The following is a 22,972-nucleotide window of genomic DNA, read 5'->3' on the forward strand; positions in this document are numbered from 1 at the left end:
TGTTTTTCAACATGGTACTAGAAGACTTATTTAGAGCAATAAGACAAGAGAAAGAAATAAAGAACATCCAAATTGGAGAGAAAGAAGTCAAATTATCCTTGTTTGCAGGTGATATGATCTTATATTTGGAAAAATCCTAAAGAATCCACCACAAAACTATTCCAACTGATAAATTCAGGAAATTCACAGTACACATTACTAATATACAAAATTAGTACCATTTCTACATGACAACAGCAAAAAAAATCTGTGAAAGAAATCCAGAAGGTAATGCCATTTACAACAGCTACACATAAAACAAAATACCTAGGCATTCTTTTGACCAAATAAGTGAAAGATCTCTACAATAAAAATTATAAAATATTGATGCTAGAAAGTGAAGAAGAAACAAAAATGAAAAGATATTTCATCTTCATGGATAGGAGAATTCAATACTTTAAAAATGTCCATAATACCCAAAGCAATCAACAGATACAATTCCTGTAAAAATACCAATGACCTTCCTAACAAAAATAGAATAAATAATGTAAAAATATATATGGAGTAACAATGACACAGAATAGCCAAAGCTATCCTAGGCAAAAAGATCAAAACTGGAGGAATCATGGTAACTGACTCTAAATTATACTACAGAGCTATCTATAGTAACCAAAACAGTATGGTACTGGCATGAGAAACAGACACATATATCAATTGAACAGAGGAAATAATCCAGATATAAGTCCATACATCTACAGTAAACTCATTTTTGACAAAAATGTCAAGAACATACATTGGAAAAGGGGAAGTATCTCCAATAAATGGTGCTGGGGAAACTGGCAGTCCATATGCAGATACTTAAGCTACACGCCTGTCTCTCCCCATATATCACAATAAAATAAAAATGGATTAAATACTTAAATCTAAGACTTCTTCTATGAAATAGATAGAGAAACTCTCCATGACATTGGACTGGGCAAATATTTCTTGAACAATATCTTGTGAGAACTGACAACCAAAACAAAAATGGACAAGTGGAATTACATTAAGTTAAAAGTCCTCTGCACAGTAAAGAAAACAATTAACAAAGTGAAGAGACACCCCACAGGATGGGAGTAAATATTTGCAAAATATTCATCTGACAAAGGATTATATAAGAAGCTCAAACCACTCTACAGAAAAAATATAATCCAATTTTAAAATGAAGAAAAGATCTGAATAGATATTTCTCAAAAAATACATGCAAATATTAAACAGTTACATGCCAAGGTGCTCAATATCATTGATCATCAGAAAAATGAAAAGACTACAGTGAGATATTATCTTACCCCATATAAAATTACTCTTATCCAAAAGTCAGGCAATAACAAATGCAGGTAAGAATATGGAGAAAAGGGATCCCTTGTACATTGTTGGTAAGAATGCGAATTAGTACAACCATTATGGAGAACAATTTGGAAGTTCCTCAAAAGGTAAAGATAGAGGTACTATATGATTCAGCAATCTCACTGCTAGGTATATACTCAAAAGAAAGAAAATCAGTATCAAAGAGATATCTGCAGTCCCGTGTTTATGGGGGCATTATTAATAATAACCAAGATTTGGAAGCCATCTAAATGTCCATCAACAGATGAATCAATAAAAATTATACTATATTTACACAATGGAGTACTATTAAGCCACAAAAATAATTAGAACCTGTCATTTGTAACAACATGAATGGAACACGTGGTTATTATGTTAAGCGAAATAAGCCAGGCATAGAAAGGCAAACTTCATACTTTCTCACTTATTTTTTCATTTATTTATTTTATTTATTTTTCCGTAAGTTATTGGGGTACAGGTGGTATTTGGTTATATGAATAAGTTCTTTAGTGGTGATTTGTGAGATTTTGGTGCACGCATCACCTGAGCAGTATTCCCTGCACCATATTTGTAGTCTTTTATCCCTTGCCCCCCTCCCACTCTACCCCCCAATTCCCCAAAGTCCATTGTATCATTCTTACACCTTTGTATCCTCATAGCTTATCTCCCACATATCAGTGAGAACATACAATGTTTGATCTTCCATTCCTGAGTTACTTCACTTAGAATAATAGTCTCCAGTCTCATCCAGTTACTGCAAATGCTGTTAATTCATACCTTTTTATGGCTGCGTAGTATTCCATTATATATATCACAGTTTCTTTATCCACTCATTGATTGATTGGCATTTGGGTTGGCTCCACAATTTTGCAATTGTAAATTGTGCTCCTATAAACATTCATGTGCAAGTATCTTTTTTGAATAATAACTTCTTTCCCTCTGGGTAGATACCCAGTAGTCGGATTGCTGGATCAAATGGTAGTTGTACTTTTAGTTCTTTAAGGAATCTCCATACTGATTTCTATAGTGGCTGTACTTGTTTACACTCCCACCAGCAGTGTAGAAGTGTTGATCATGATGGATTATATTTTTGATATGTTGATGGAATCAGTTAGCTTGTATTTTGTTAAGGATTTTAGCATCCATGTTCATCAAGGATATCAGTCTGTAGTTTTCTTTTTTGGTTGTGTCCTTTTCTGGTTTTGGTATTAGGGTGATGCTGGCTTTATGGAATTAATTAGGGAGGTTTCCTTCTTTCTCTATCTTGTGGAATAGTGTCAAAATACTTGGTGCCAATTCTTCTTTGACTGTCTGGTAGAATTCTACTGCGAATCTGTCTGCTCCTGGACATTTCTGTTGGTAATTTATTAATTACAATTTCAATCTCACTGCTTGTTATTGGTCTATTCAGGGTATCTAATTCTTCCTGATTTAAGGTAGGAGGGTTGTATTTTTTCCAGGAATTCATCCATCTCTTCTAGGTTTTCCAGTTTATTTGTGTAAAGGTGTTCATACTAGCCTTGAATGATCTTTTGTATTTCAGTGGTGTCAATTGTAATATCTCCTGTTTCACTTCTTAATGAGGTTACTTGGATTTTCTCTCTTCTTGGTTAATCTTGCTAATGGTCTATCAATTTTATTTATCTTTTCAAAGAACCAGCCTTTTGTTTTACTTATCTTTTGTATTTTTTGTTTGTTTGTTTCTATTTCATCTAGTTCTGCTGTGATCTTGGTTATTTCCTTTCTTCTGCTGGGTTTGGGTTTGGTTTGTTGTTCTTGTTTTTCTAGTTCCTTTGGGTGTGATCTTAGATTGTGCTCTTTCAGATTTTTTGATGTAGGCCTTTAGGGCTATGAACTTTACTATTAGCACTGCCTTCGCTGTATCCCAGAGGTTTTTATAGGTTGTGTCACTAGTGTCATTCAGCTTGAAGAATTTTTTAATTTCCATCTTGATTTCATTTTTGAAATTTTCCATCTTGATTTCATTCAGAAGCAGGTTATTTAATTTCCATGTATTTGCATGGTTTTGGAGGTTCCTTTAGGAGTTGATTTCCAGTTTTATTCCACTGTGGTCTGAGAGAGTGCCTGATATAATTTCAATTTTCTTAAATTTATTAAGGCTCATTTTATGGCCCATCACATGGTCTATCTTGGAGAAAGTTCCATGTGCTATTGAATCATGTGTATTCTGCAGTTTTTGGATGAAATGTTATGTATATATATATATCTGTTAAGTCCATTTGTTCCAAGTTATAGTTTAAATCCATTGTTTCTTTGTTGCCTTTCTTTCTTGATGACCTGTCTAATGCTGTCAGTGGAGTACTGAAGTCCCCCACTATTATTGTGTTGCTGTCTATCTCATTTCTTAAGTCTATTAGTAATTGTTTTAAACATTTGAGATCTCCAGTGTTAGATGCATATATGTTTAGGATTCTGATATTTTCCTGTCGGATGGGCATTTTGCCATTATATAATGTCCATCTTTGTCTCTTTTAAATATTGTTGCTTTAAAGTTTGTTTTATCTGATATAAGAATAGCTCCCCCTGCTCACTTTTGGTGTCCATTTGCATGAAATGCCTTTTTCTACCTCTTTAAGTTTATGTGAGTTCTTATGTGTTAGATAAGTCTCCTGAAGGCAGCAGATATTTGGTTCCTGAGTTCTTATCCATTCTGCACTTCTGTGTCTTTTAAGTGGAGCATTTACGCCATTTACATTCAATGTTAGCATTGAAATGTGAGGTACCATTGCGTTAATCATGCTCTTTGTTGCCTGTGTACTTTTATTTGTTTTTTGTTGTTTTTTTTTCTTTTTAACTTGTATTTTTGTTTTATAGGTCTTGTGTGATTTATACTTTAAAGAGGTTCTGGTTTGATGGGTTTCCAGGATTTGTTTCAAGATTTAGAGCTCCTTTTCACAATTCTTGTAGTGGTGGCTTGGTAATGGCAAATTCTCAGATCATTTGTTTGTCTGAAAATGACTGTATCTTTCCTTCATGTATGATACTTAGATTCGCTGGATACAAAATTCTTGGCTGATAATTGTTTTGCTTGAGGAGGTTGAAGATAGGGCCCAATCCCTTCTAGCTTGTAGAGTTTCTGCTGAGATATCTGCTGTTAATCTAATAGGTTACCCTTTATAGGTTACCTGGTGCTTCTGTCTCACAGCTCTTAAGATTCTTTCCTTTGTCTTAACTTTGGATAACCTGATGAAAATGTGTGTAGTTGAAGATCTTTTAGCAATGAATTTCCCAGGTGTTCTTTGTGCTTCTTGTATTTGCATGTCTAGGTCTCTAGCAAGGCCAGGCAAGTTTTCCTTGATTATTCCCCCAAATATGTTTTCCAAGCTTTTAGAATTGTCTCCTTCTTCAGGTACACTGATTATTCTTAGGTTTGGTCATTTAACACAATCCCAGACTTCTTGGAGGCTTAGTTCATATTTTCTTATTCTTTTTTCTTTGTCTTTGTTGGATTGAGTTAATTCAAAGACCTTGTCTTCAAGCTCTGAATTTCTTTCTTCTATTTGTTCAATTCTATTGCTGAGACTTTCCAGAGCATTTTCCATTTCTAAAAGTATGTCTGCAGTTTCCCAAATTTTTTATTGTTTTTTCTTTAAACTACCTATTTCCTTGAATATCTCTCCCTTCATTTCTTGTATCCTTTTTTTGGATTTCTTTGCATTGGGCTTTGCCTTTCTCTTGTCCTTCCCTGATTAGCTTAATAACTAACCTCCTGAATTCTTTTTCAGGTAAATCATGGATTTCTTCTTGGTTTGGATCCATGGCTGGTGAGCTAGTGTGATTTTTGGGGGGTGTTGAAGAGCCTTGTTTTGTCATATTACTAGGGTTGTTTTTCTGTTTTTTTCTCATTTGAGTGGGCTCTGTCAGAGGGAAGGTCTAGGACTGAAGGCTGTTGTTCAGAATTTTTGTCTCACAGAGTGTTCCCTTGATGTAGTACTCTCCCCCTTTTCCAGTGGATGTGGCTTCCTGTGAGCCAAGCTGCAGTGATTGTTGTCTCTCTTCTGGGTCTAGCCACCCAGCAAGTCTACCCAGCTCCGGGCTGGTACTGGGGGTTGTCTGCACAGAGTCCTGTGATGTGAACCATCTATGGGTCTCTCAGCTATGGATACCAGTTCCTGTTCTGGTGGAGGTGGCAGAGGGTGCAATGGACTCCGTGAGGGTGCTTAGCTTTGGTAGTTTAATGCTCTATTTTTGTGCTGGTTGGCCTCCTGTCAGTAGGTGGGGTTTTCCAGAAAGCATCAGTTGTAGTAGTGTGGACAGGGACTGGTGTTGGGCAGGGCCCTAGAACTCCCAAGATTAAATGCCTTTTTTCTTTTGCTACCAGGGTGGATAGGGAAGGACCATCAGGTGGGGGCAGGCTAGGCATGTCTGAGCTCAGACTCTCCTTGGGTGGGTCTTGCTATGGCTGCTGTAGGGGATGGGGATGAGATTCCCAGTTCACTGGAGTTGTGTACCTAGGAGGATTATGACTGCCTCTTCTGAGTCATGCTGGTTGTCAGGGAAGTGGGGGGAATGCTGGCAGTAACAGGCCTCATCCAGCTCCCAGGCAAACCGAAGGGCTGGTCTCACTCTCACTGTGCTTCTCCCAACAGCCCTGAGTCTGTTTCCAGACGGAGGGTGAGATGGGCTTAAAAATTTGCCTGAGGTTTTTCTGCCTCTCAGCTGTGAAGGAAAAGGGCTTTAGCTCTTCCCTGTGTCTGTGAAGTCTGCATGTTGGATTCCCACCCTCCTTCGAGTTCTGGCCAGGAGGCTTCTCGCCCTGTTCAAATTATTACACAGTTCAGCTAGAGAATTTTTTCTCCCTTTGGAGTTTTACCCCTGCTCCTCTGGCCATCCTCCTGATGGATCCCTGTGGTGTCAGGCAGGAATGGACTGCTTGAAGACCCAGCGAGCTCCCAGGGCCTTTCTGCTGCTTCTTCTACCCCTGTATTTCACTCGGCTTGGCTCTGTAACTTGACTTAGCTCCAGATAAAGTCAGAAACCTCTCCTGCAAGTAGACCTTCAGCTTTTCCAGTGCCGGGGTGTGTTTGGGAGAGGAGGGTCTCCCTTTCCCGCTTCCGCAGTTGGGGCACTCGCAGTATTTGGGGTTTCTCCTGGGTCCTGCAGGAGCAGTCTGCTTACTTCAGAGGATCCTCCCAGGATTGCTGGTTTGTTTTTGGAGTTGATCTGGAATTAAACTTCACAATGCAAGCCTCCACATGCTACTCTGTCTAGAGCTGCAATCTAGTCCTGACTCCCATCTGCCAGGATCCCTCAGTAATACCCTCACTTATTTTTGAGAGCTAAAAATCAAAACAATTGAACTCATGCAGATAGAGAGTAGAAGGATGGTTACCAGATGCTGGGAAGTGTAGTGGGAGATGAGGGAGGAAGTGGGGATCGGTATTTGGTATAAAAACATAGAAAGAATAAATAAGACTTAGTATTTGTCAGGACAACAGGGTGACTTAGTAAAAAATAATTTATTTGTACATTTTAAAAATAACTAAAAGAGTAAAATTGGATTGTTTGTAACATAAAGAATAAATGGTTGAGGTGATTAATACCTCATTTATCCTGATTTGATTATTACACATTGTATGCCTGTATCAAAATATATCATGTACCACATGAGTATTCACTTACCTGGTCCCTACAAAAATAAAAGATAAATTAAAAATATAATTTTAGGTGTATAATAATACTATGTTTTCAAAAATAATATATATTATTTCAAGGTATATATTTAAGTATTTGCAGATAGGATAAAAAATGAAGAAGGGCAATTGATGAATCAGCACTGGCCATATATTGATAAAAATTGGGTGGTGGCTATACACAAAAAGGCTAATCATATCTTTCTATCTTTGTATACATTTGAAATTTTCTATACTAATGAATTTAGTAGAAATCCTCTGGGTAGTACAGAATAGATTTTCATTTTCTCCAGTGGGTTGCATCTCTTTAAAGACTATTTTAAAAAGCCTCTAATGGTGACACAGATTCCCACATAGCTCCAATAGTTTAATTTGTCTCTATTTTCCACTCCATTCTTTCCTCCACCGCAGGGTCCTGGCTGTATTTTAACATTCCCCTGCAATGTCAAGGTCTGGAATTCTGTAGGGCAAGAAGGCTCTTCATAGTCCTCTTTTAGATAAGATTTTGTTCTTCTATGTTCTCTGAAGAAAAGCATGTAGAAGACAACCCACCTCTTCTATTGATCTTATTTATTTCCTATCATATTGTTGCTTTTCTGTATTATTTTGTTAGACCACTTCTCATCTATGTGTGCAGACAGGAAGGAAAGATATACATGAATGGAACATGAAACACTCATTTTTAAAGGTAGAAAATTATAGACACCCAGGGGAGTGAGTCAGATTATCTGGACCCAAATCCCAGTACCATGAATTACTATCTTCATGACTTTGGCACATTTTTCTGTACTATAAAATGGAATTAATAAAAGTTCCTGCCTAATATGATAATAGGATACATTATACATAGTATCCCATATTATATAGTATTCCAAGATAATGAAATAATGCATGTAAAGCACATGACCTATATTAAACACTCAAAACATAGTAGCTATTATTACTATATCTTCACTGGCATTGTATCTTGCTATTTATCAATTGACAGGTGAAAAACTTTCTATTGTAATTTGTATCTCGTCAATTATTGGATTATTATTTATTTGTCTGATTTTTCTTCTGTGTATTTTTCATTCCAATCATTTATTCAATTTTGCTGATCAAGTAGTTTTTCTTGTTGAATAAGTAACCACTGAACAAAATAAGAAAGTAGTGAGGCTGTTTTTTATTTTTATTTAGTTTTTTAAATTTAGTTTTTATTTTATTTTTTTTTAGCAGAAAGTGCAAGATTGACCTCAATTTATTCAAATTCAGAATTTGTAAGATGGGTCCAATGCTGAGATGGGGAAAGACCCAGAATCAAGCCTTAAGAAACTTCAACATATTTTTTCAGTCTTGACTATCAGAGTTATGCTAGAGTTGAAAAATGAACTGGAAGGTGCAGCCTTTTCGGAAACAGGCTAGCAGTTCCTGGAAAAGTTAAACATAAAGCTACCATATGACCCAGCAATTCCATTCCTAGTATCTACCTAAGGGAAATAAAAACATATATCCACAACAAAACTTGTATGAAAATTTTCATGGCAGCATTATACATAGTATCCCACAAGTGGAAAGAACACAAATTTCCATCAGTTGATTATTGGAAAAAACAAAATGTGATATATGTATAAAATATATCACCCTGCTTTTATGTTTCTAAATAATCTTTTCATTAAACTTTTCTCAGTTAAACCCTTTGAGTATGCCATTTACTTTTTCTTTGGACACTGACTGTTAGAGTGGGTTAAGAGTTTTGCACAATTGTCTTTATAATTTAAACAATTTTTTTATTTCTAGTTAAATCGTATTTCTTATCCCTAAAACTTATATTGTATCTATTACTGTTAAATATTAATATCATTAATAACTTACTCAATTCCTTTAATATATATAAGCCTATTCAGATTATGTAATTTTTTTGGTGTGAGACATGGCAGATTGTGTCTTTCAAGAACTTTGTCCATTTCATGAAGATTATCAACTTTGTGTGCATAGAGCTGTTTAAGATATTCCTTTCAAAAATAAATTCTTTCTTTCTTTCTTTCTTTCTTTCTTTCTTTCTTTTTTCTTTCTTTTCTTTCTTTCTTTCCTTTTTTCGACAGAGCCTCACTTCATCGCCCTGGCTGGAGTGCAGTGGTGCAATCTCAGCTCACTACAACCCCTCTTCCCAGGTCCAAGGGATTCTTTCGCCTCAGCAACCTGAATAGCTGGGATTATAGGTGTGTGCCACCACTCCTGGCTAATTTTTCTTGTGTTTTTAGTAAAGGCAGGGTTTCACCACATGGGCCAGACTGGTCTTGAACTCCCGAGTTCAAGGGATCCTCCCACCTCAGCCTCCCAATGTACTGGGATTACAGGTGTGAGCTACCGCCCCTGGTCACCTTTATAATATATATTTTTCTACCAAAAAACACATGTACTCATATGTTTATTGCAGCACTATTCACAATAGCAAAGACATGAAATCAACCCAGATCCCCATCAACAGTGGACTGGATAAAGAAACTGTAGTAAGGGGAGACCTGGGGAGAACCAAGAAAACACATTGAGTTTGAGGCGGTGCTGAGATAGGATCATGAAGGAAGAGGTGAAGGGAATTCCTATAAGAGTGGCACTGTGTTGTTGCCCTCTGGTCCCCAAAGAGATTAGCGAGGGCTGCTGCCAGATATGCCTTTCCTTCATGCCCAGGGAGCCTCAGGTAGTGGTTGGTACTGATAAATCCTTGAACTGTGATTTTGTGTTTGACCCCAGTAATGAACAGGAAGAAGTCTTCAATACAGCAGTAGCACCACTCATAAAAGGCATATTTAAATGATATAATGCAACGGTCCTGGCCTATGGGCAGACTTGCACTGGAAAAACATGTATTCAATGGGAGGTGCTTACACTGCAGAGCAAGAGAACGAATCAACAGTTGGGGTTATTCCTAGGGTAATACAACTGCTCTTCAAAGAAATTGATAAAAAGAGTGACTTGGAATTTACTCTGAACATGTCTTGCTTAAAGATTTACAGTGAAGAAATTTTGGATCTTCTATGCCCATCTTGTGAGAAAGCTCAAATAAACATATGGGATGATCCTAAGGTTATTGATTTCTAATTTTATTCCTTTGTGATTACAGATGATACTTGATATTATTTTATTTTTTTTATGTTTTAAGTCTTGTTTTGTGGCATACCTTATGATCTATCCTTGAGAATGATCCATGTACTGAGGAAAAGAATGTGTATTCTATAGCATAAAGATTGTGATACTCACTGAGCAGACAGTTTTAGTTGCCTTGGATACTGTTTCCTATTTCGAGCAGGGCAACAACTTTAGGACTGTGGCCTCCACAGCTATGAACCCCCAGTCGTCCGAATCTCATGCCATCTTTACAATCTCCATAGAGCAGAGAAAGAAAAGTGACAAGAATAGCAGCTTTTGCTCCAAGCTGCATCTTGTAGACCTCGCTGGATCAGAAAGAGAGAAGAAAACCAAAGATGAAGGGGATCATCTAAAAGAGGGTATTAATATTAACCGAGGCCTTCTATGCTTGGGAAATGTAACCAGTGCTCTTGGAGAAGACAAAAAGGGTGACTTTGTGTCCTACGGAGATTCCAAGTTGGCTCGACTGCTTCAAGGTTCTCTAAGTGGTAATAACCATACTCTTATAATAGCCTGTGTGAGTCCTGCTGGCTCCAATCTAGAGGAAACTAAATACCCTTCGCTATGCTGACAGAGCAAGAAAAACCAGGAACAAACCTGTTGTTAATATTGATCCCCAAATAGTTGAACTTAATCATCTAAAGCAACAGGTACAACAGCTACAAGTCTGGTTCCTACAAGCCCATGGAGGTACCCTGCCTGGATCTATAAATGTGTAACCATCAGAGAATCTACAATCCCTGATGGAGAATAAAAAATTAAGTCGTGGTCTGAGTGAGGCAGCTGGTCAGACAGCCCAAATGTTAGAGAGGATCATTTTGACAGAGCAAGTGAATGAAAAAATGAACGCTGCTGGGCGCGGTGGCCCACGCCTGTAATCCCAGCACTTTGGGAGGCCAAGGCGGGCGGATCACGAGGTCAGGAGACTGAGACCATCCTGCCTAACACGGTGAAACCCCTCTCTACTAAAAATACAAAAAATTAGCCGGGCGTGGTGGTGGCAGGCGCCTGTAGTCCCAGCTACTTGGGAGGCTGAAGCAGGAGAATGGCGTGAATCCGGGAGGCGGAGCTTGCAATGAGCCCAGATCGCGCCACTGCACTCCAGCCTGGGCGACAGAGCGAGACAACGTCTCAAAAAAAAAAAAAAAAATTAACGCCAAGCTAGAAGAGCTAAGGCAGCATGCAGCCAGAAAACTGGATCTTCAAAAGCTAGTGGAGGCTTTGGAAGACCAGGAATGGAAAGAAAATGTAGAGATCCACTGCTCTCGTCAGAGCCAGGAGGCAGGAACGTTTAAGTCTGCTGAAGTTGCACCCACAGCCGCCCCTTTCCCCCAGGTGCTCTGTCCCAGGGAAATGGGAGTTTCATCTATAAGCCCCTGACTGGGAATGCTGCCTTTCTTTCAGAGATGCCCTGCTCAGAGAGGAGGAACCTAGAGAGGCAGTTTGGCTACAGTGGCTTTGCTGAGCTGTGTTGGGCTCCACCCTGTTCAAACTTCCCAGCGGCTTTGTTTATACTGTGAAGGGAAAACCACCTACTCAAGCTTCAGTAATGGTGGAGGCTCCTCCCTCCACCAAGCTCGAGCATCCTAGGTTGACTTCAGGCTGCCGTGCTGGCGGTGAGAATTTCAAGCCAGTGGATCTTAGCTTGCTGGGGTCTGTGGGCTGGGATCTACTGAGCTAGACCACTTGGCTGTCTGGCTTCAGCCCGTTTCCAGGGGAGTGAATGGTTCTGCCTTTCTGGTATTCCAAGTGTCACTGGGGTATGAAAAACAAAACAAAACAAAACAAAACAAAAAACCACCTGCAGCTAGCTCGGTGCCTGCCCAAATGACTGCTTAGTTTTGTGCTTGCAACCCAGGGCCCTGGAGGTGTAGGCACCGGAGGGAATCTCCTGGTCTGAGGGTTGTAAAGACTGTGGGAAAAGCATAGTATGTGCGCTGGAATGCACTCTTCCTCATAGCATAGTCCCTCACGGCTTCCTTTGGCTAGGGAAAGGAGTTCCCCAACCCCTTGTGCTTCCCATGTGAGGCAACACTCCACCCTGCTTCTGCTTGCCCTCCATGGGCTGCACCTACTGCCTAACCAGTCCCAATTAGATGAGCCAGGTACCTCAGATGAAAATGCAGAAATCAGCCGCCTTCTGCATTGATCTTGCTGGGAGCTGCAGACTGGAGCTGTTCCTATTTGGCCATCTTGCCAGCCACCCAATGAATTATTTTTAAATGTTATGTAAGTAAATAAACCTTAGCCCACCTACAAAAAAAAAAAAAGAAACTGTAGTATGTATCACCATGGAATATTACACAGCCATAAAACAGAATGAAATCATGTTTTTTTGCAGAAACGCAGATGTAGTTGGAAGTCATTATCCTAAGAAAATTAATGCAGGAGAAGAAAACTGAATTCTACATGTTCTCACATAAAAGTGAGAGCTAAACACTGAGTACACGTAGATAAAAAGTTGGGAACAATAGACACTGGGGACTACTAGATGATAGAGGGATTGGGATGCCTGAGAATTTTTTTAAAAACTACCTACTGGGTACTATGCTCACTATCTGGGTGGTGGGATCATTAATACCCCAAACCTCAGGGTCATGCAATATACTCTTGTAACTAACTTGCACATGTACCCCTTGAACCTAAAATAAAAGTTGAAAAAAAATTGCTTAGTATCATTTTAATCTCCATAGGATTTATAGTGATGTCTGCTTTTCATTTTAGATATTAGTAATTAGTGTTTTCTGTTTTCCTTTTTTTCCCAAATTCTAAAGTCATTTTAATCTTCTGATATTTAAATTTTTTCAAGAGTGCCCATTAGTTTTTCTTTTAGGGTAGTTTTGTTTGATATGACTGGAGGTTGTAATTAATGGTATGCCAAATTTTCCATTCTTTGCAGAGATAGGTAAAGCACCAAAATTGTCTTAGCTATTTCTTGTTCACCAGTTTGAGAGACAAACACTGTTATTTTTAACAGCCCAAACTCCTCTCAGCCCCAATATCCTGACGTCTTTAGTGAGTTAGGATAATCCTAACCTAGAGGTATATATGCCTGTGAGATTCCTGGCCTGAAAGGAATAAATCACTTCACAGCATTCACAGGACAGAAAAATAAAAACTAGGGCTCCTACAGTAAACAAGTATTATTTCTGTTCCAAACCATCCTGCAAGCACAAAAATCAGCTGGCCCTAGAGTTTCATAACAGGTACACAGGTCACAGGCAGACAGGCGGGCAGGAGCAGGAATTTCCCTGGGTGCATGCTACTTTGGTTCTGCCTCAGAGGCACTAGAAGTCTAGGCCCTGCATTAGCGCTCTCTTTTTCTTTCTTAATTAGCCTGGCTAGAGGTTTTTCATTTGTATTAATCTTTTCAAAGAACCACCTTTTGATCTGTTTATTTTCTCTATTGATTTCCTGTTTCCGAATGCATTGATTTTTGCTTTAATTTGTATTATTTCATTTTTTTTGCTCACTGATAATGTCCCTTGCTCTTAAGTCTGCTCTGCCTGAAATTAATAAAGCCATTCCCACTTTCATTTTTTTAAAACCACCTTATTAAGGTATGATTGACATATTAAAAGCTTTACACATTTAATATATACATATTTATAAATTGGGACTAGGTATATACCTGTGTAACGATCACCACCATCAACACTCTAAACATATACATCATCTACCAAAGTTTCCGCCTGTCCCGTTGGTTGTTAAAATCTTTTTTCTTGTTTTTTAATGTTAAGAACATTTAATATAAGATCTATTTCTTTTAGCAATTTTAAGTATACAATAGAGTATTGTTAGATATGGTCCCTATGCTATATAGTAGATCTCCAGGACCAATTTATCATGCATAACTGAAATTTTGACCCTCAAATTATCACCTTTCCATTTCTCCCTTACCTCAGTCTTTAGTAACCACCATTCTATTCTGTTTCTGTGAGTTTGACTAATTTACATACCACAAATAAGTAAAAGAATACAGTTTTTTTTCTGTGTCTAGTTTATTTTACTTAACGTAATGCCTTCTAGGTCCATTCATTTTGCAACAAATGACAGAATTTGCTTCTTTTTTAAGGTCGAATATTATTCATATATATATTATGTCACAATTTCTTATTTATTTGTCCATCGATGGGCATTTACATGTTTCTCATATCTTGGCTATTGTAAATAATGCTGCAGTGAACGTAGGAGTGCACATACTTCTTTGAAATTGTGGTTTAAATTATTTTGGATATGTACACCCAGAAGTGGGATTGCTAGATCATATGGTATTTCTAGTTCTAATTTGTTGAGAAACCTGCATACTGTTTTTGATAATTGATGTATATATTTACATTTTCACCAAGAGTGTACAAGTTTTCTCCTTTCTCCACACCTGCAGAATAATTCATCCTTTGGCATTTTAATAATAACCATTCAAACAGATGTGAGGTAATATCTTATTGTGGTTTTGATTTGTATTTCCTGGGTTATTAGTGATATTGAGCAACTATTCATATACTTGGGCATTTGTATGTTCTCTTCGGAAGAATGTCTACTTAAGTCCTTTGCCCATTATTAAAATTGGGTGTACTTTAGCTGTTCCACGGTATGAGTTTCTTGGATATTTTGGATATTAACCCCTTATCAGATGCATGGTTTGCAAATATTTTCTCCCATTCCATAGGTTGCCTTTTTATTTTGTTGTTTCTTAGCTCTGCAGAAGCTTTTTAGTTTGATGTATTCCCACTTGTTTATTTTTACATCTCTTGCTTTTGCTTTTTATGTCATATACGAAGATTATTATCAAAATCACTTTCCAGGAATTTTTCCACTTTTTTTTTCTAGGACTTTTACAGATTCATGCCTTATTGTTGGGTCATGAATTCATTATGCATTGATTTTGTGTATAGGGAAGATAAGAGTCAAATTTTACCTGTTTTCATGTAGATAACCAGTATTTCCAACACCATTTATTGAAGTGACCATTCTTTGCCCACTTGTATTCTTTGCATCCTTGTCAAAAGTTAGCTGACTTTATATGTGAGGATTTATTTCAGGGTTCTTCATTCTGTTCTATTGGTCTACATGTCTGTTTTATGCCAGTGCCAGTACTGTTTTAATTACTATAAATACGTAATATAATTGAAATCAAGAAGTCTGTTGTCTTTGTTCTACTTACTCAAAATTGCTTTGCTTACAGGGTCTTTTCTGGTTTCATATAAATTTTAGGATAATTTATTCTATTTCTGTGGAAAAGGCCATTGGAATTTTGATAGGGATTGACTTGAATCTGTTGATTGCTTTGTGTAGTATGAACATTTTAGCAATTTTACCTCTTCAATTCCATAACATAAAAATATATTTCAATTTATTTGTGTCTACTTTATTGTCTTTCAATTGTTTTGTAGTTTTCAGTGTACACCTTTTTCATCTTCTTTATTAAATTTATATCTAACTATTTTTATCTTTTTTGATGATATTTTAGATGAGATTTTAGGTAAGATTGTTTCCCTATTTTTTTCTGATAAGCCGTTATTATATAGAAATGTAACAGATATGAGATTTTAGATAAGATTGTTTCCCTATATTTTTTTCTGATAAACTGTTAGTATATAGAAATGTAACAGATAATTGTAACTGATTGTGTGTCCTGAAACATTACTGAGTTGATGTATTAGTTCTGACACTTTTTTGAGAAGTTTTTAGGGTTTTCAAAATGTAATATCTCATTATATGCAAATAAGACAGTTTTACTTTTTTCCATTCCTATATGTAAGACTTTTTTTGTTACCTAATTACACTGGCTAGGACTTCTAGTATTATGTTAATTAGAAGTGGTGAAGTGAGAATCCTTGCGTTGTTCGTGATCTTAGAGGAACAGTCTTCAATTTTTCATATTGGCTGTATTAGCTGCAGGTGGGTAATATATGGCCTTTATTATGTTGAGGTACATTTCTTATATACTTAATTGTTTGAGAGATTTTACCATGAAAGGATGTTGAACTCACAAAATTATTTTCTACATCTATTGAGATGATCATATGATTTTTACTTTTTATTCTGTTTATGTAGTGTATTGTTGTGGGACTTCTCCTTAGTTCAGCTAAAGACAGGGTCCTTGTCACAAGGCCACAAAAGATTAGGCTCATAGGCAATTTGAAGGGTGAATAAGGCAGGGTTTTATTGGGTGAAAAGGGAAGTAAAGGGAAACAGGTACCCTCTGCAAAGGAGAGTCCCTGCTGGTCAGCTTCCTGCCTTGCAGTTTAATCCCAAGTTCCACACAGGAACAGGAGGGGCGAGGCTTCTCCCCGCTTCAAAGAATGAAAACTTCTGTGTCTCCACCCCAGTGTGCCCTCCTCCCAATGCACAGGCCAGCCGGAATTTTGTCAGGGAGCTTCCTGACCTGTCTGTCTCAGTATCATATTTATTATTTGCATGTGTTAAACATTCTTGCCTCCAAGGTGTAAATTCACTTTTTCAAGGTATATAATTCTTATAAAGTCCTGCTGAAGTCAGTTTGTAGTATTTTGTTGAGGAGTTTCTTATCTATGTACATCAGGAATAGTGGATTATAATTTTCTTCTTATAGTGTCTGCTTTTGGTATCAGGGTAAAGTTGGCCTCATAGAATGAATTTGAAAGGGTTACATCCTCTCAAAGTTTTAGAAGAGTTTTAGAATTGCAAAAATTCTTAAAGTTTGGATAGAATTCCCCAGTGAATTCATCTAGCTCTAAACTTTTTTGCCAGGAGATTTTTGATAACTGATTTAATCTCCTTTCATGTTATCAGTCTATTCAGATTTTCTATGTCTTCGTGGTTCAGGCATGCTAGATTTTATGTCTAGGATTCATCCACTTCTAGGTTATCCAATTTGTTGATATGTAATTGTTCATAGTAGTCTCATGATCCTTCATATTTCTCTGGTATCAGTTGTAATGCTTCCTCTTTCATTTATAAATGTATTTGTTTATATCTTTTCTCTCCCTTTTTACTCTAGCTAAAATTCTATTGCTTTATCTTTTTAAAAAACAAGTCTTAATTTTGTGAATATTTTCTATTGTTTTTTCTGGTCTTTATTTAATTTGCTTCTTTTATCTTTATTATTTCCTTATGCTTACTGTGTGTACTAGTTGCTCTTTTTTTTATTTCCTGGCATTGTAAAGTGATTTTTTTTACATTTCAGATTTTGCTATTTTCTTAATGTAGCCATTTATTACTGAAAACTTCCTGCTGATAACTCCTTTTGCTGCATCCCATAAGCTTGGTATGTTGTATTTTCATTTTAACTTGTCCCAATGTTACCAGATAGTGCCTCACAGTTCCAAGCTCTTGGCGTCTCAAACATACAATTGGATAAGATATACACAGATAGCAAAGCAAAGCAACAAAAATTTATTAGGCACAATATTACACTCTCAGAGGGGGAGAACAGACTGACCTCTGTAGATTAGATCAGCCTTAGTTTGGTGTACTTCGGGTCTTTTTATGTGTTTTCTTTTTCCTCTCTCCCCAGGGGCTGACTAGCCAGTGTCTGCCTTTTTGACTGATAGGTGTGTTGCTTAGTTATTTAACCCCTGTGTGCTTGCACATTGCCTCCATCCCATAAGTTTAAGTACACACATGATATGAAGTCCATAGGTGTGAGCTTTAATGAGCTGATTATTACACAGGGTCATGTTAAGGATATTTTTAATGCACATGACTATCCCTGAAGAGTTGCCCCTTACTTGTTTGGTCTGGATACTATTGGCCATGGGATCCTTGCTCGCTGCTTTATTCTACTTTTTGTTTTGGCTGCTTAACTTCTGCCTCTTACCTTGCTTCTTGCTCACCTGCCCCTTCACCTTGCTTCTGCCCTCTGCTTTTGCTTATTCTGCCCTTTATCCAACTTTTAATTCCCTTCACTATTCTCCTGCCTCATTTTCCCTATTCTCCTGCTTCACCAAGATATTATTTTATTACACTTGAAATTTTTATTTAATTCATTGGTTGTTTGTTAGTATGTTGCTTAATTTACACATATTTGCCAGTTTCCCAGTTTTCCTTTTGTTATTGATTTCTAATTTCATATCATTGTGGTTAGAAATGATACTTGATATGATTTTAACATTTTTACATTTGTTAGCACTTGTATTGTGGCCTAACATATGGTCTAATCTGGAAAATGTTCCATATATACTTGGGAAGAATTTGTATTCTGCTACTGTTGGACAGAAGGGTCTGTATATATCTGTTAGATCCATCATTTTATACTGATGTTCAAATTCTGTGTTTCCTTATTGATTTACTTTTGAGTGATCTATCCATTATTGAAAGGGGGTATTAAAGTCCCCTACAGTAATTGTATTGCTATGTATTTCTCCCTTCAGTTCTGTTAATATTTGCTTTATATATTTAGTTGCTCCAATATTGAATGCATTTATAGTCACAATTGTAATATTCTGTTTACGACTTGACCCCTTTATCTTTGTATAATGACATTCTTGTTTTCTTCTGACAGTTTTTGACATAAACCTATTTTGTCTTTTATAAATATAGTCACCCCTGCTCCCTTTTGGTTGCAATTTTCATGGGATATTGTATTTTATCCCATCACTTTTAGCCTATGTGTGTCATTAAAGTTAAAGTGAGTTTCTTGTAGACAACACATGGTTGAATCTTGCCTTTGTTCTTCTTTTATCCACTCAGCCAATGTACATGTATTGATTGGATAATTTAACCAATTTACACTTAAGGTCATTGTTGATACATAGGACTTATTAATGCCATTTTGTTAATTTTTTACTGACTGTTTTGCAGTGCTTTGTTTCCTTCTTCATCTGCTGTTTTAATTTCTGATTTGTAGTGGCATGCTTTGATTCCTTTATCTTTTTTTTTCTTTTTTTTTATTTTTTGAGATGGAGTCTTCCTCTGTCGCCCAGGCTGGAGTGCAGTGGTGCCATCTTGGCTCACTGCAAGCTCCGCCTCCTGGGTTCACGCCATTCTCCTCCCGAGTCTGTCTCAGCCTCCCGAGTAGCTGGGACTACAGGCGCCCGCCACCAAGCCCAACTAATTTTTTTTTATTTTTAGTAGAGAGGGGGTTTCACCATGTATCCAGGATGGTCTCGATCTCTTAACCTCGTGATCCACCTGCCTCAGCCTCCCAAAGTTCTGGGATTACAGGCTTGAGCCACTGCGCCCAACCTATCTTTTTCTTTTGTGAATCAAATATAGGTATTTTGTTTGTGATTAACATGAGACTTGCATAAAGCATCTTATGGTTATGACGTTCTGTTTTAACCTGATGGCATGTTAATTTTGTTTACAAAAATTAATACTTTTGTCACCCTTCCCAATATTTTCTTATTGATGTGGAACTTTCTACCACTTTATTGTTTATACATTAATAACTTATTGTAGCTTTGGCTCTTTTTGATACTTTTGCCTTTTAACTTTTATACTGTTTAAAGTGATTTATATACCACCATCACAGTATTAGAGTAATCTACATTTGACTACATACTTACCTTTACCAGCAAGTTTTATATGTTCCTATGTTTTCTGTCAATTAATATTTTTAATTTTCATTTTTATTATATTTTATATTTTAATTTTCAAATTTTAATTCATATGGGTACATAGTGGGTATATATATATGTATGTATGTATGTATGTATAGAATATATGGGATATTTTGCTACAGGCATACAATGTCTAGCAATCACATCAGGGTAAACAAGGTTTCCATTACCTCAAGCATTTATCCTTTGTGTTACAAACAATTCAATTATACACTTTTAGTTATTTTGAAATGTACAATTGAATTACTGTTGACTCAAATCATCCCATCGTACTATAAAATACTAGATCTTCTTCATTCTTTTCAACTATTTTTGTACCATTTAACCATACCTCCTTCCCCATCTCAGCCGCTCCACTACCTTTCTCAGTCTCTGGTAACCAGGAAGTGGCAAAAATGGAACCCTTATATACACTGCTGATAGGAACATAAATTAGTACAAACACTGTGTAGAACAATTTGGAGATTTCTCAAAAAACTAAAAAGAGAACTACCATATGATTCAGCAGTACCACTGTTGGGTATACACTCAAAAGAAAAATCGGTATATCAAAGAGATATCTGCACTTCCATGTTTGTTGCAGCACTGTTAACAATAGCCAAGATTTGGAAGCAACTTAAATGTCCATCAAAAGATAAATTAGTAAAGAAAATGTGGTGCTTACACAAAATGGAGTGCTTTTCATGCGGGATGGTTAATGAGTATAAAAAAAATTAAAAAGAATAAATAAGACCTGGTGTTTGATACCACAACAGGGTGACTATAGTCAATAATAAATTAAAGGTATATTTTAAAATAACTGAAGGAGTATAATTGGATTGATTGTAACACAAAGAATAAATGCTTGAGGGTATTTATATCCCATTTTCCATGATGTGATTATTAAGCACTGCATGCCTGTACCAAAACCTCTCATGTGCCCACTAAATATATACACCTACCGTGTATCCATAAAAATATAAATATAAATGAACAAATAAATAAAACAATAAAAAATAAAAAAGAGCTACCATATGATCCAGCAATACCATTGTTAGGTATAGACCCAAAAGAAAGGAAATCAGTTTATCAAAGAGATAGCCACACTCCCATGTTTATGGCAGCACTTCTCACAATAGTCATTTGGAAGCAGCCTAAGTCTCCATCAACAGCTGAATGGATAAAGAAATGTGGTATATATACACAACGGAGTACTATTCAACCATAAAAAAGAATGAGATCTTGGAGATGATGTCATTTGCAGCAACTTGGATGAAACTGGAGGTCATTATACTAAGTGAAATAGGCCCAGCACAGAAAGATAACATTCACATGTTCTTATTTATTTGTGGGAGCTAAAAATTAAAGCAATTGAATCCATTTTTATTTTAGTTTCAGGGGTTACATGTGCAGGATTGTTAAAAGCATATACTGTTTGATGCTGAGGTTTAGGCTTCTACTGATCCTGTTACACAGCTAGTAAGCATAAATAGCATATTTTTCAGCCCTTGCTCCCCTCCTTCTCTTCTTCTTTTGGAGTCTGCAGTGTCTATTTTCCCCATGTTTATGCCCATGTGTACCCAAGATTTAGCTCTCACTTATAAATAAGAGCATGTAATATGTGATTTTTTTTGTTTCTGTATTTATTTGCTTAGAGTAATGGACTCCAGCTACACCCACATTACTGCAAAAGACGGGATGTCATCTGGTTTTATGGCTGCATAGTATTTCGTGGTGTAAGCAAACCATATTTTATTTATCCAATTCACTGTTGGTGGGCATCTAGGTTAATCCCATGTCATTGCTATTGTGAATAGTACTGCAATGAACATAGAAGTTAATGTGTCTTTTCGTTAGAATGATTTTTTTTCCTTTGCATATATACACAGTAATGAGATTGGGGCATCAATGGTGATTCTATTTTTAGTTCTTTGAGAAATATCCCAACTGCTCTCCCTAGTGGCTGAACTAATTTACATTCTCACCAACAGTGTGTAAGTTTTCCCTTTTCTTTGCAGCCTCACCAGCATCTGCTATTTTTTGAATTTTTAATAATGGCCATTCTGACTAGTGTGAGATAGTATCTCATTGTGGTTTGGATTTGCGTTTCTCCAATGATTAGTGATGTTGAGCATTTTTATATATGTGTTGGCTGCTTGTATGTCTTCTTTTGAGAAGTGTCTGTCCATGTCTTTGTGAACTTCTTTCTTTTTTTATTAGAGTTTTTTTTCCTGTTGATTTAAGTACCCTACATATTCTGAATATTAGTCCTTTGTTAGATATATAGTTTGCAAATATTTTCTCTCATTCTGTAGGTTGTCTGTTCACTCTGTTCCTTTGCCATACAAAAGCTCTTTAGGTTGATTAGGTCTCACTTGTCAATTTTTGTTTTTGTTGGAATTGCTTTTTAGGACTTGGTCATAAATTATTTCCCAAGGCTGAGGTCCAGAAGAATATTTTCTAGCTCCTCTTCTACGATTTTTATAGCTTGAAGTCTTCTGTTTAAGTCCTTAATTCATCTTGAGTTCATTCTTGTATATGGTGATATGTAGGGGTCCAGTTTCATTCTTCTGCGTATTATATCTTCATATGTTTACATGTTGCTGATTAGCATCACTTTTTTCAACTTGAATATCTCTCTTTAGATTTTTTTTTTGTATTGTAGGTCTAGTGGTCTGAATTCCCTCAGCTTCTGTCTTTATTGTTCTTTTATTTCTGAAGGGTAGATTTGCCAGGCATAATATTGTTATTTGGGAGGTGCTCCTTTCAGCAATTTGAATATATCATTTCACTTTCTCCTTGTCTGCAAGATTTCTAGTGACAAATAAACTGATAGCCTTGTGGAGGTTTTTTTGTATGTGACAAGTTGCTTTTCTCTTGCAGCATTCGAGTTCTGTGTTTTATTTTGATAATTCGATTATACTGTTTCTCAGTGAAGACTATTTCATGCTCAAACTACTTCAAGTTTGTTGATGTTCATAGACTTGGATATTCTTTCTTCCTTCTGGATTTTGGAAGTTTTGTCATTATTAAGATTTCTGTTCCTTTTTTTCTCTGATCATTCTGAGACATGTGTGTGTGTGTGTGTGTGTGTGTGTGTGTGTGTGTGTGTGTGTGTGTTTGATAGTTTCTCTTAAGTTCAGCAGGCTTCATTCACACCTTTTTATTCTTTTTGTTGCTGTTGTTCCAGGGACAGTCTGTATTTTCTGGGTTACTTATATTCCTTGAAGATTTGCATTGCTGTCTTCTATCTGAATAAGTAGTCACATTCTCCAGTCTTTACTGACTGGCTTTGGGACAGAAGATCCTTCACCAGGAAGC

At 36.7% G+C, this 22,972-nt stretch overlaps 1 pseudogene; it reads left to right on the plus strand.

Moving 5' to 3' along the window:
* The first annotated feature begins 9,555 nt into the window (after positions 1 to 9,555).
* Positions 9,556 to 11,808, plus strand: LOC101154237 (chromosome-associated kinesin KIF4A-like; annotated as a pseudogene).
* The last annotated feature ends 11,164 nt before the right edge of the window (positions 11,809 to 22,972 follow it).

This window comes from Gorilla gorilla, chromosome X (genome assembly GCF_029281585.2).
Source record: "Gorilla gorilla gorilla isolate KB3781 chromosome X, NHGRI_mGorGor1-v2.1_pri, whole genome shotgun sequence".
Classification (NCBI taxonomy): Eukaryota; Metazoa; Chordata; class Mammalia; order Primates; family Hominidae; genus Gorilla; species Gorilla gorilla.